General features: G+C 37.6%; 2 non-coding genes across 2 annotated transcripts; one reads left to right on the top strand and one right to left on the bottom strand.

The window, feature by feature from the left end:
* The first annotated feature begins 366 nt into the window (after positions 1–366).
* Positions 367–448, top strand: Trnas-aga. The gene has a single exon. It is a non-coding gene; the product is annotated as a tRNA-Ser (tRNA).
* Positions 449–11,411: 10,963 nt separating this feature from the next.
* On the bottom strand, positions 11,412–11,493 carry Trnas-aga. The gene has a single exon. It is a non-coding gene; the product is annotated as a tRNA-Ser (tRNA).
* Positions 11,494–12,332: the final 839 nt, after the last annotated feature.

Here is a 12,332-nt window from a genome sequence, read left to right as displayed (position 1 = left end):
TTTAGATTTTTTCTCAAATTTTCTGGGGCATCGCTCTTTGGTAATTTATGTTGTATCAATATGGCACCTAGCGATATATGGATCTGAATACTTTCTTTGGTACATGAGCCTATATTCTCATATATACTGTTGTCCAATTTATAAGGAAACTATAAATAGCCACTTTAATTCAATTATTAGCTTAAAAATACTTATCTTCCAACAAATATGTTCCTTAATCTCATGAGCCTCTTGAAATAGCCGCAGGAATGAGATATAGAATGCCAGGCCATAGATAATAATGACAATAGTTACATTTATAGATTCTGGCATTAGCCTTGGCCCTGTTAGCAAAAGTTTGCTGGCCGTTTTATGGCCAACACCGAGGCAGTCGTGGCCGAGTGGTTAAGGCGTCTGACTAGAAATCAGATTCCCTCTGGGAGCGTAGGTTCGAATCCTACCGGCTGCGTTAGAGGATTTCATTTTTGATAAAAATTATTTTAAATGAGCATATATTTTTACTAATAAATGAATATTTTGTGGGGCAACCTTTGGACTTCTTGGAAGCCTATAATTTTGTGAAAATGCCTCGCCCGGCCATTTAATTATCCAGAGAGTCGGGGGCCCTCGCCAAATACATATATCCCTCTATATATAGAGTGGAAGGAAGGTGTATGTGTTCGGACTTGTATATATTTTGTATGGGAACAAGATGAATTACCTTTTGCCACTGCACGTGAAACTGACACGCCAAGGTGTGTGTTCTGGCCACTCCAAGTGTGGCAAGAGGGGGCTTTTAAGTGGCAAGTGGGGTGGGGGGGGGGCACACATGGCTTTCAACACGTTTTTGGCCATTTCTTTTAGCCACTGCGTGACGACTGCTGAATGATGGCTTAATTCATTTCAGCTTGCCCGGATCGCCCAAAATGCATTTTTAATTTAATTTCGCTTTGTCCCAGGAGGGCTAAACAAAAAAAAAAAAAAAAAAAGGCAATTGAATTATTTACTTTGCCTCAAAAATAAAAACAAGAAAATAATTTACAAAACATTGCTCTTGTGGAATCCATTAAGAGCTCCGTATACACTTTCGATTTGGATTAAGAAACTAAAAGGCAGGCGGGGCAGGCGGAGCAGGCGGGGCAGGTCGGTGCAACATGGGCAGTCTGGCGGAGACCCTCCTTCCTTCCTCCTCCCTTTGCGGAAACTCCCTTTCAAACTCCAACCCTCCCCCGACCCTTTTAATTGGAAGCCTCAATTATGATAAATAGAAGTTGTGCCTCTTGTGGGGGGAAACTCATATTTTTGCATAATATTTCCTTTCTTGGATTATACGCAAATCGTCATTGTTGCCCCCAGCCTGGGCTAATTTTCATAATAATTTCTGCCCCTTTCGCTCCATATTTTTTTTCGCGTTTTCATGCATTTAATTGGGTTTGGAACCGACTGCGATTACATTCTAATTACAACAAAAAAAAAAAGACTCTTAATAGCCAAATGATACAAGGCGGCATGAAGTCCAGCAAAAACTATATTAATTTGTGGAAATAAAGACAGAGAACAGAGTGGCTAGACTTGGATAATAAAATACTTAAATAACTCATTTGACTAAAAACACAATTGGGCTTAAATGTATCTATAAGATACTGTTTTTTAGCCCCTCGCTTAATTACGCAATTGAAAGTCAATCAAAGACTGGCCACAGTAGTAGCTTGTTGTTATTTTTTTTTACCATGAAATTGTTTTGGCCATTTATGAACTCAACGAAAAAAACTAGAAGTGGCTAGTACTTTATGTATTTGGTCAGGTTGACGTGTTTTTCCCCAAAAGCGCATATCAAGCATCAAACATCAAAATGTGCAACATTTCAACTTCAACTCCGAGTCTGAATTCGAATTCGAATTTAAATTTGAATTTGAATTTGAATGCAACTGCCAAACCATTTGAATATCATAGCCAATGAGTTGAGTTTAAGCCAAAATATTGTCATTTTTTTGTTGGTATTTTGCTTTTTTGGTCCAAATGGCCATTGAATGTTGCAGCAACATGTTGCAGGTGATCTGCACAAAAGTCTATAAATATTTTAAGATTTTTAGTTGATACTCTTTAAAGTGTGTTTTAAAATTAAAAGTAGGCATAAAATATATTTAAAATATAAATTTTTATAAATAAAAAACTTGAATTAAATTTTTATACATTTTTTTTTAGTTTTCTTCCAAGAAAATTAATACTAAAAACTGAGATGATTACTTGGATGAAGATGGCATAAAAATATTAAAAAATAAATGTATACTAATGAACTAAATGAACTAAAGTATTTATTGTTTAATTTTTTATGCAAAATATTTAATAAATCCAGTTGAAATTAAATGAAACCTTTAAGGAAATAAAGCAGCTACTTCTCTCTTTAGCTTCCAATTAAGCTATTTATTCCTTAATAAATTTTATAAAATTTTAAATTGTTATTTAAAAAACGAAATAACTCGGCAAATTGTTAAATAATTCCCATAAGCACTTTAAATAATATTTAGTGTATTCCGACACACGACAATTTCCAATTGCATAATTTCCAAACATTTGACAATTCGGACAAAAAAGCTGGGAATTTCGGACAATGGCAGCGATGACAACGACAAAAATACAACAACTTTTGTGGCAATGTGGCCAAAACAAACAACAACAACAACAATGTGCGTAGCCAGAAGACTTTCAATTCCTTTTAGCGATTTCCTTGCGATTCTGTTCGAGAGAGGTTCGATTTAATTGAAAGATGTCAATTTGCAAACGCACCAAGTGCGTTGCGCAACAGCCAGCAACACAGAGGTAGTGGCAGTGGCAGTGGCAGATGTTGTTATTGCAACTCCAACAACAATAACAAAAACAACAGCAAAAACAACAACAACAACTGAGAGAGCCACAAAGTTGGAACAACAAACGAGGCGACGTCTGCGGGCTCCAAATAAATTTCAACCAAATTGCCAACGTCAGCGACGCTATCAGCGGCATTTATCAGCTGGCCAGCTCCACAGATGAGCATGTATGCACTGAGAAAAAATATGGGAGGGTTAAGAAACATGTCAAGAATAAGAGAAAATAATTATAGATTTTTTGGTTGAGTTTTAAAATATTTTAAAAGGCTTCTTAGTTAAACTTATACATTAATGAGAATAAATAATAATATGGAGGCGTGGAAAATAGAGTATTAATTCTAAATTAAACTTAAAAATATATAAAAAATATAATATCAATTGTTAAGTTATTAAAAAACTTGAGAAATAATCAAGAAAGTAATTCCAATTAGTAATTAGTAGAAATTTAAATATTAAAGGGAATATACTTCACATATCATATACTCATATATACAATCATTTATGCTTCTTATTTCTCTTTACAAATAGCTCCCCAATTTTTCTTCGAGTGTATCTGTGTGTGCGTGTATTTTGTGTATAGGCTGCATGCTTTATCGCAATATTTAATTGGCAAAATATGCGTCTAAACGCACATAAATTGCATTGCTAACGCGTTTGTAGCATCTTCCCCTTTGGCTCTTTCGCCTCCCCCCCTCTCGCTCTCTCTCTTTTGGGGCCATCACTGTTTGTGGTGCCACCGCACGCCAATTATCCGCAGCAATAACAACAACAACAACAACTATAGCAACAACAACAACTATAGCAACAATCTTAACAACAACATCCACACGCAATGTCAAGGCATTTCACTCAACTGTTGCTGCTTTTGGCCATTTTACAGTGATCCTTCGCTAAGATGTCTTAATGTTAAAAATTACATTTAATTCTGGTTAGTGTTTAGAATTTTTTCAAATATTTTTTGGCATAATTTTAAAGTTAGTATTGCTGATAGCTTCTTGAAATCCAACCTACAACTTGAATAACTTTCCCATACAAGTTATCTTTAGGGAATGTTCACTGTACCCATATAGCTTCGGCTATTCCTAGCAACTGGAACTGCTGTTGCAGCGGCATTTGCTGTGTGGTTTGTGCAACAGCGACATCGGCTGTGGCATTAGTCCCTGCTGCTACCTGGGCGATATGGATGGGAGCCGAGAGCTCCACTAACCTGCCGCAAAATGTCACATTGCTCTGAGCATTAAAAAAAAAAGACATGATTCTAGTTATGGTGATAAGTACCGAATTATAGCATACTTTTTCCCAGTGTAGTCTTCTCCCATACGATTTCTGGCCTTTGCGGCTTTGCGGGCTTGTTAAATTGTTGCAAAGTTATGACTCGGACCGAGTTCTCTCTATGTTTTCCGATGGACAGAAAATTATTGGAAGAACTCCAGATCCAGAGGACCTCCAGCTTCATCTAAGAATAACCTTGAAAGCGGTTACTCTTATTTATATAAACTTTATGTATTGCCGACTGGAAAGTGAGTGAGTGAACTTGCCCCCAAAAAACTTTTAACCAGCACAACGACCTTCGGTTAAAGTTGTGAAAAACTGGCAAGGGGATGATGGGAAGGTGTGTGCGGAAAAGGAAAACTTTGTCTTAAAGTCTCAAAACTAGAGCAAAAACTATTTGCCCCAAATGCGGCGGCCACAATGCATTCCGCCAGTTCTTCCATTCTTCCCTCCTCCAGCCACCACCACCGGGATGTGCCCCAAACAAATATATATAGTCTTTCATACATATGTGCCGCACAGTGTCTATATAAATGTGTATATATTTTTATACATATCGGGGGTATATAGCATAAAGCTTGTGCTCCCGACGCGCTTCTCTCCGTCTGTAGTCTGGAGGATGGAGGATGGAGTCTGGAGTCTGGAGTCTGGGTCTGGAGTGTGTATATAACTCTTTTTTATTTGAATGCCAGACAACGGAACAGTGGTCGAGATCATCCTAATTTATGCTTAAAATTTAGTAAAAGGGTGGGGGGTTTTACTTTATATATAAAATAAAATATAGAAATATTTTGAGATAATTTTACAATCGAGATTAGCTTCTATATATTTTCTAATAAAGCCTTGACCGTTTGTTCTTGGTTTTTAAATATAAAAAATATATGATAATTAATTTTGATTAAAATATACTAGAAGATGTTTAATTTGTAATATTTCTAGATTTTTAAACCTTTAATAGAAATCCATAACTCCATTTATTAAAATCTTGACCATCTGTCCCTTAGTTTCTCTATTAATTTGGAAATAAATTATATTTAAATATCCTAATTAAATATTTTGAAGAGTTTTCTTTGCATTTTGAAAACACTGTTCCACCGGCAGAGTCGCAGCTGTTTTCGCGAGCAACGTCCTTGGCCATTCTCCTGCTGGCACTTAAGCCTTTCTCCAGCCACCCCATACCGCCCACCCCATGCCCCATGCCCCATGCCCCATACCCCATCGCAAGGCCCTGGTGTTGTTGGCTCTCTGGCTGTCTGGCGTTGTCTGCAAAGTTTTCCATATTTTTAGTGCCAGTGGGGGAGAGTGGGTGGGGAGTGGCAGTAGTGGGTAGTGGTGGAGTTCTCCAGTTTCCCACTTTGCAATAAGTTTCAAACTTAAATAAGGATAATAAAATGCTGTCGACTGCAGAAGCATCCTGTGACTCTCTCACTATGTATGTGTGTGTGTGTGTGTGAGTGTCTCATTTGTTAGGTACCCGCCATCCAGCCATCCTGCCATCCTGCCATCCTGCCATCCTGCCATCCTGCCAACCACCCACTCTGCCAACCCACTCTCCACCCCACGGAAACGTCCTTGGGTTTGTCTGCGCGCTGTCTGCTGATTTTCTGCTGCTGCTACTGCGAGGCAACAACAACAATAGCAACAACAACAACTAGAGTAAGGAAGAACAAGGACACTGCCTCACCCACCGCCCCCTCCTTCACCCCTCCTCCCCCCGTTTGCCGCATGATTCACAACTTGAACAACTTTTTAACATAATGAAATCAAATAAAATAAAATGTAGGTAACAAGCTGATGCAGCCAAAGATACATTTGTATCTGTGTGCCCCTATGACAGTGGAGGAGGAGCTTTCCATATAAAAATATATATAAATATATATATATATATATATGTATATTTATTCCACTTGTCTGCGGTTCCCAGCTTCAGCTGCTTATTCTATGGAACACTTTCACTTTCCCGCCAAGTGGCTGGGCTTCAAGACCGCTCCCGCAGACACCGATAGGGTTAAAGATATCCCACAGATACATTGGCAAACACCAGATAGAGATACAGTTGCACTTAATGTAAGTCGTTGCGAGGAAGTTATAGAAGGCCAAAAACTTACTATATATTTGTTTATATCTTATAGGATAAGTATTTCTTCTCATGATACTATGATATTATGAGTTTAGTTAGTTAGTTAGTTAGTTAGTATGTTAGTTAGTTAGTTACTTGGGAAATACAAAGATATAATATCCTACATAAAATATAAATGAAACATAACCCCAAGGAGTAACCTATATATGTATATTCTTTATGAGATCCAGAGCTATACGATTTTTGGTACAACTCCTATTCTAATCTATTAGTGCTATTAGTTCTAAGTTTTCCCTGAAACCCCTTGAAGTATGCAATTAATTATTATCCTTAGGAAATAATATTCCAGTCAGGAGTACCAGGTATCATTCAGTAAAGGAACTCCCATTTTTTGCTAAAAACAAAATAATCAGTAACCAAGATAAATTTGATTTTATTTAAGAACTAATTTGTTAGAAATGTTCAATAACAAAAAATGAAACTCGCAACAAGAATTAATGAGAATGAGAGAGCCTTTGTCGTCCGTCCCACAGGGCGTATACTCGTCATTATCCTTTTGCAGCCGTCAGTTGTCCTTCCTGGCAGATGCCTCCAATTGAGCCTGGCCAGAAAAGGCACAAAAGCCAGTTCAGTCTGCAATTTAAATATTTTCCAACAATTTGTTCCACCCCCCCTTCCAATCTTTGAAACAAAAAAGGTTTCAAAATGAAAATTAGAGTGGGTGGCAAGTGGGCGGCAGTTGGCAGTTGCCACAGCTTCCACTCCATCGCTTCCCCCAATGACAATTGCAGTGCAATTGCTACAATTGCCTTCAATGCCTAATATATATATATCTCTATATATATACCCATTCCAGAACTAAATCATACCCAATTCCTAGTTTGTAATTAACTCTTTGAAAGGCAGGAGCTGGCTTGGAGGCTTTGGTTGAGAAGTATTTGATGATTAGACTCTTAAAAGGTATTTAATAATTCCTATAAACATTTAACATTAAGTTTTACTTAATTTTTAAGTAATAGTCTTAAATAAATCAGTTTTTTAAATCCAGTTTCATCTTAGAAGCTGCAGTAAAGATTCTTGAAAGTTTATTTATTCCTGACCTCTTCCAGCTTCCAGTTGCGTGCTTCTCGTTTTAAGCTTGATTTGGCCAACTCCCTGTTGACCCCTCCTCCCTCCTCCCTCCTCCCTCCTCCAACCACCCCCTCCTGCAACCACCCCCCTTGCCCGACCTTTTGGGCCACCCATCCTCCGCTTCATTTCGTGCACTGTCGTCCATCAGTGAAATAAAAATGTCACTCCCATTGCAATCCATCACGTGACAAATGTCCCTCCTCTCCCTTCCCCCCTCTCGTTCTGCCTCGGGGCGTAAATGTGTTGCACAAAAAAAAAAATGAGCAGCTCTGGCACTGAGAAAAATACTTCATTTTTTAATAATCAAGTAAATAATAAGAAATTTATTTAGAAAACAAACTTTTCACACAATAATCATAAAAGAAAGTAGTTACTAAATTAGTTACTCTGCTATTTTAGTTACTATATTAGGCTATACTAATTATAAAATATTTATATATTAATATTTTTTTGTTGTAATAATTTATTTTAATATTTTTAAAAATTAACAGAAACATTCTAGAGCCAACTTTGAGGCCCAAAAACCTCTCTACTCCCCCTTTTTATTAGTGTAGAATCGAAGGGCAGTGAATGGGCTGTGCGGGTGGTGGGCCAGTATCCTAGGGGGCGGTGTGGGCGTGGCAGGCGGCCAAAAGCCAAAAGCCAAAGCCAACAGAAAAGGGAAAATAAAATGGAAAAGAAAGAGCCAAGCCCAACGAATGACGTGACATGGCGAAAACTTTTAGTTTGCCAAAAAGCCAGGCAACACGCAGTGGGCGTGCGACAGGGGGCGTGGCACTCACCCACTCACCCACACACCCACACACACTTACACACAGTGCATTGTTTTTTTTTTTTTTACACATTTTTTAAGTCCATTTTTTTTAGCCCGGTCTGTGTTATTTTTTATTTTTATGTGCCTCATAGTCTGAGTTTGTCTTTTTCCTCGTCCTGGATTTTATTTTTTTTTTTTAGTTTTAGATTGCATCCAAAATTTATGTTGTGTGTGCGGGTGTGTGTGTGTGCGGGGGAGGTCCTGGGCAGGACTTGGCCGCTCCAAAATGGCCGCTCCAAGTCGATTATTTATAAGCACTGACAGCGTCGCGTCAACTTGATGATAAACTATGTTTGCCGCGGCGTCCTAATTGAAAATAATGTTAGCCTGCCCGTCACCCAAAAGCGGAAGCAGCCAGCCCCAGCGCCACGCCCACGCCCAGCCCGGCCCCCTGCACCGCCTACCCCAAACGCCCCCTGCAGCTGAACACTGTAAAATAAAGTTATTGGCTTTTTTAAGAGGTTTTTTTTGGAAAATTAGTTTTAAAATACATTTTAGACTCATTTAGACCTTTTTAAAATATTTCTAGATACAATCGAAAGTTGGTTAGATAGCTATACTATATATATTTAATATTTACTACTATTTAATCATAGCTGTAATATTTAATAAAATATAAACTATATATTTGGTTAATAGACACTTTGGTGTAAGAAATAATAAAAATTTATAAGAAATAATGCCTAAAACCCTCTTGAACAATATTTTTTTATTTTTAAACCTTAAAACATACAATTTTTATCCTTTTTTGTTATTATTTTTAAGGACTAAAGCTTAATATTTAAGTAAGCTTATCTAAAAAGTACTCTCTTGGCCAGAGTTCTATTTAATATTTCGTTCAAAATCATTAATAATATTAAAGATTTAATATTATCAGCTTAAATGATTTAAGATTAAGCTTAAATATGTATCAATTATTTATTTTTTATCAAAAATCTAGTGTAAAATATTATACTTTTTATTTAAAAATGATTTCCTTTTTCAAACACTCAGTTCTTGGCCAAAAATTTTTCTTATTGTGTGCTGGCTAAGAGGGGGAGGGGGCGGGGGCGGTGGCGTTGTTCTTATGGGCCAGGCCGAAACTGCAGGATCTCAAGGAGCTGTAGGCGCACTGGACGTATACGCAATGTCACGTAGGCGGTGGGTGGTGGGTGGTGGGTAGAGGGTGGTTGGTTGGAAAAGCCGAGGGAAAAATGGGAAAAACTAGGAAGGTGAAAAACAACACAGAATAAAAAGTAGAGGAGAAGATAAAGGGGGTGGGAGGAGAAAATGGCGCAGCCCCCGAAAAATTGCAATCAACTGCAAAATTGCCGACGTAAACGATGGCCAAAAAAAAAAAGGATAAAAAAGGATAAAAAAAAAAAGGAAAAGTACAGCAAAAATTTTATATCGCCGGGTGGGAAAATCGAAACTGGCAAAGACTGTGGAAATTTTTTGGTAGGATAACTACAGAGAGGGAGGGAGGGGGGTGAGGCAGGGGAGGAACTGCAACCAGCAGCTGCCAGGACACGTACATCCAACAAGCGTTCGAGGATCCTGACGCTGATGGAGTCAGGAGCCAAAAACGATGTTGGTGGCACTGGCACCCCCTCACCACCCCTCTGGACATGCCCCTCCACCCACCTGACTGCGTTTTTTTGGTGCTGTTTTTTTTATACGTTTTCCTTTTTTTCTTTTCTTTTCTTTTCTTGTTTGAGCCAAGACCGTCGTAAAAACAAACTGAACTGAAAAGCAGCCCAAGGAAGCAGTCATCCTTTCTTCCGCCCTTCCCCCCGCCCCCCCTTGCAGTTGCATCTTGCAGCGGGGGGATGGGGGTGGGTGAAGTGGAGCCACAGGCCCAAGGCCCAAGGATCCCAAGCAAAAGGCCAAGAAAGCGTGGAAATTATTGCCACTGCCAAGTAGTCCCTCCAAATGCTCTAGTATTTGGAGAGGTTCTAATACATAATATTTTACATACTATTTTTAAAGAAAAAAGTATTTAAGAACTATAAAAATTAATAGAACTAATAGAAAATAAATAAGTTTTATATTTTGTATTAAAAGTATTAAAGTTTACTTGCAAAAGGTTGAAAATTTGAATGAAAATGTGGAATAATAAGCCTGTTTAGGTTTTAAAGTTTATTTGAAGTATTTTAAGGTTAAAAAATATATACATTTAAATATAATATTGTATTAAAAAGTAGTTTAATAATAGAACTATTTAAAAGTATAAATATCTCAAAAATTCAAGTAACAAGTATATATATTTACTCGAAAAATATAAAATTTAAATGAAAATGTTTGAAAACAAAGAACATAAGCTTCTATCTTAAGATTTCAGTAGCTTTAAGACTTTAATTATCTTTATAAATTATATTATCTAAAAATAGTCTAAAAACTATAGCCAATACATATTTTTAACACTTTTATTATATATTTTATATCCCAACTAAGGAACCTCATAAGAAATTCTTAGTCTCTGCCATTGGCAGAGTAAACAGAGCCAGAAAAACAGGCAGAAATTCCATTAATTTTTGTCCTTCTTATCGCTCGGTGGCTCAGTGGGTCGCCGATGGTTAGGGATTTCCTTAGGGTGGCCCCAAAAAGCCATCACCTAGCCCACTGCCCGCCCCCTCCCTATGCCAGCCCCCTCTGGAATCTTTGGTTCGTTTTCAGGGTTCCCTGCGTGCTGCTGTGTGGCAGCTTTGGCTTAGCAGCGTCACGTGCTGCAGCGCAAACTTAACGCATTTCCGTGCAACACCCACCCCTCCCCCCCCCCCTGGCCACCCCCTAAAATGAGGGGGGGGGGCAGGGGTGGATGCTGCGTGCACAAGGGCCTTTTATTGATGGCTGCTGCGACATGGCTGCGAAAATTTATTGAAGCGTTAAGTTGCTGCCTTCAGAGACGAGGTTTTAGTTTTATTTTTTACTGTTTTTTTTTTTTTACTATTTTTTGCTATTTTAACTACCCTTGTGTCAGTCCCTATTTTCTTGATTTTTCGCAAACAACCCCTAGACACCCTCCCTACCCATCAGGTATGCTCTTTTGCATGACCCCCTGGCATCCCTGGCATCCCCCCCGAGTGGTTTTCAGTGTACGAGCTCCGACCGTCCAGCTGTTTGGTCAAAATACACGAAAAATGCATTACGACTCTGTAATTCCATTTAATTAGTTGTTTGAACAAAGGCCAGCCAGCAGAAAAGGAAAACAAGGCCAAAAGTATGTGGCAAGGATGGCCAAAAGGATGCAAAAATATTTATTTCGAAGAACAAAAAGTGAACTCCGAACCGCAGCCGGTAGGATTCGAACCTACGCTCCCAGAGGGAATCTGATTTCTAGTCAGACGCCTTAACCACTCGGCCACGACTGCTATATGTTTGGGCCAAATTCGATTATGGCCATGTGGCGGTTATGGCCCAGTTAGCAAAGTGGCTAATTATAGACACATCTGATTGGCTTTCGAGGGGCGGAAGTGTCGCGGCAGATAAGATTATTATTAAACTAAATATTATTAAACAATAAAGATTCTATTTCTTTTAATTTTATTTAATTCAGTGATTAAACTTTAATATTTATATTTATTTTTATATATTCTATATATAAGCATTCAGATTTTCTTATATTTAATATTATTTATGATTTATTTTAAAGAGAAATCGTGAAAAAATCTTGACGAGAAAATTATTTTCAATTTCAAGTCTTAGCAACAAACTTTTAAAGTAAATTAGTAATTATACCTAAATTTAATACATACAAATATTTAATACATAATACATAAATATTATTTACTCAAAATTTATTACTCAATTAATGAACTAAACTATTTTAATTTAAGAATAAGAAGCTTTTTATAATTCTCTCCATAATTACTTTGCATTCTAGTAATTAAATAATAAAATAGAAATATATATGATAAAAAGAATTTATGAACCTTAAATCTTAAATATTTAAATATTAACAACTATAAACTAGCGACCTAAACCCAAAAATGCCTGAAAATAACTCTTCAATTAGTGAGATTTGAGACCCGAATCGAAATGGTTCTGTTTTCCTGTTTGTGTCCTTGTTCTGGCAGTGCAATCCTGCCAATCAAAACTCAATTTATACATAATTTATTTATTTTACTTTAGTTGGGCCAGGACACCCTCGTCCCCTAGCCCCCCCTTACCCCTTTTTAGTGGAAAATGGCAGGCGATTTCCCCGATTTCC

The sequence above is a fragment of the Drosophila ananassae genome, chromosome XR (genome assembly GCF_017639315.1).
Source record: "Drosophila ananassae strain 14024-0371.13 chromosome XR, ASM1763931v2, whole genome shotgun sequence".
Classification (NCBI taxonomy): Eukaryota; Metazoa; Arthropoda; class Insecta; order Diptera; family Drosophilidae; genus Drosophila; species Drosophila ananassae.
Note: the sequence above shows the minus strand (reverse complement) of the source record. Positions and strands in the feature narration are given on the sequence as shown.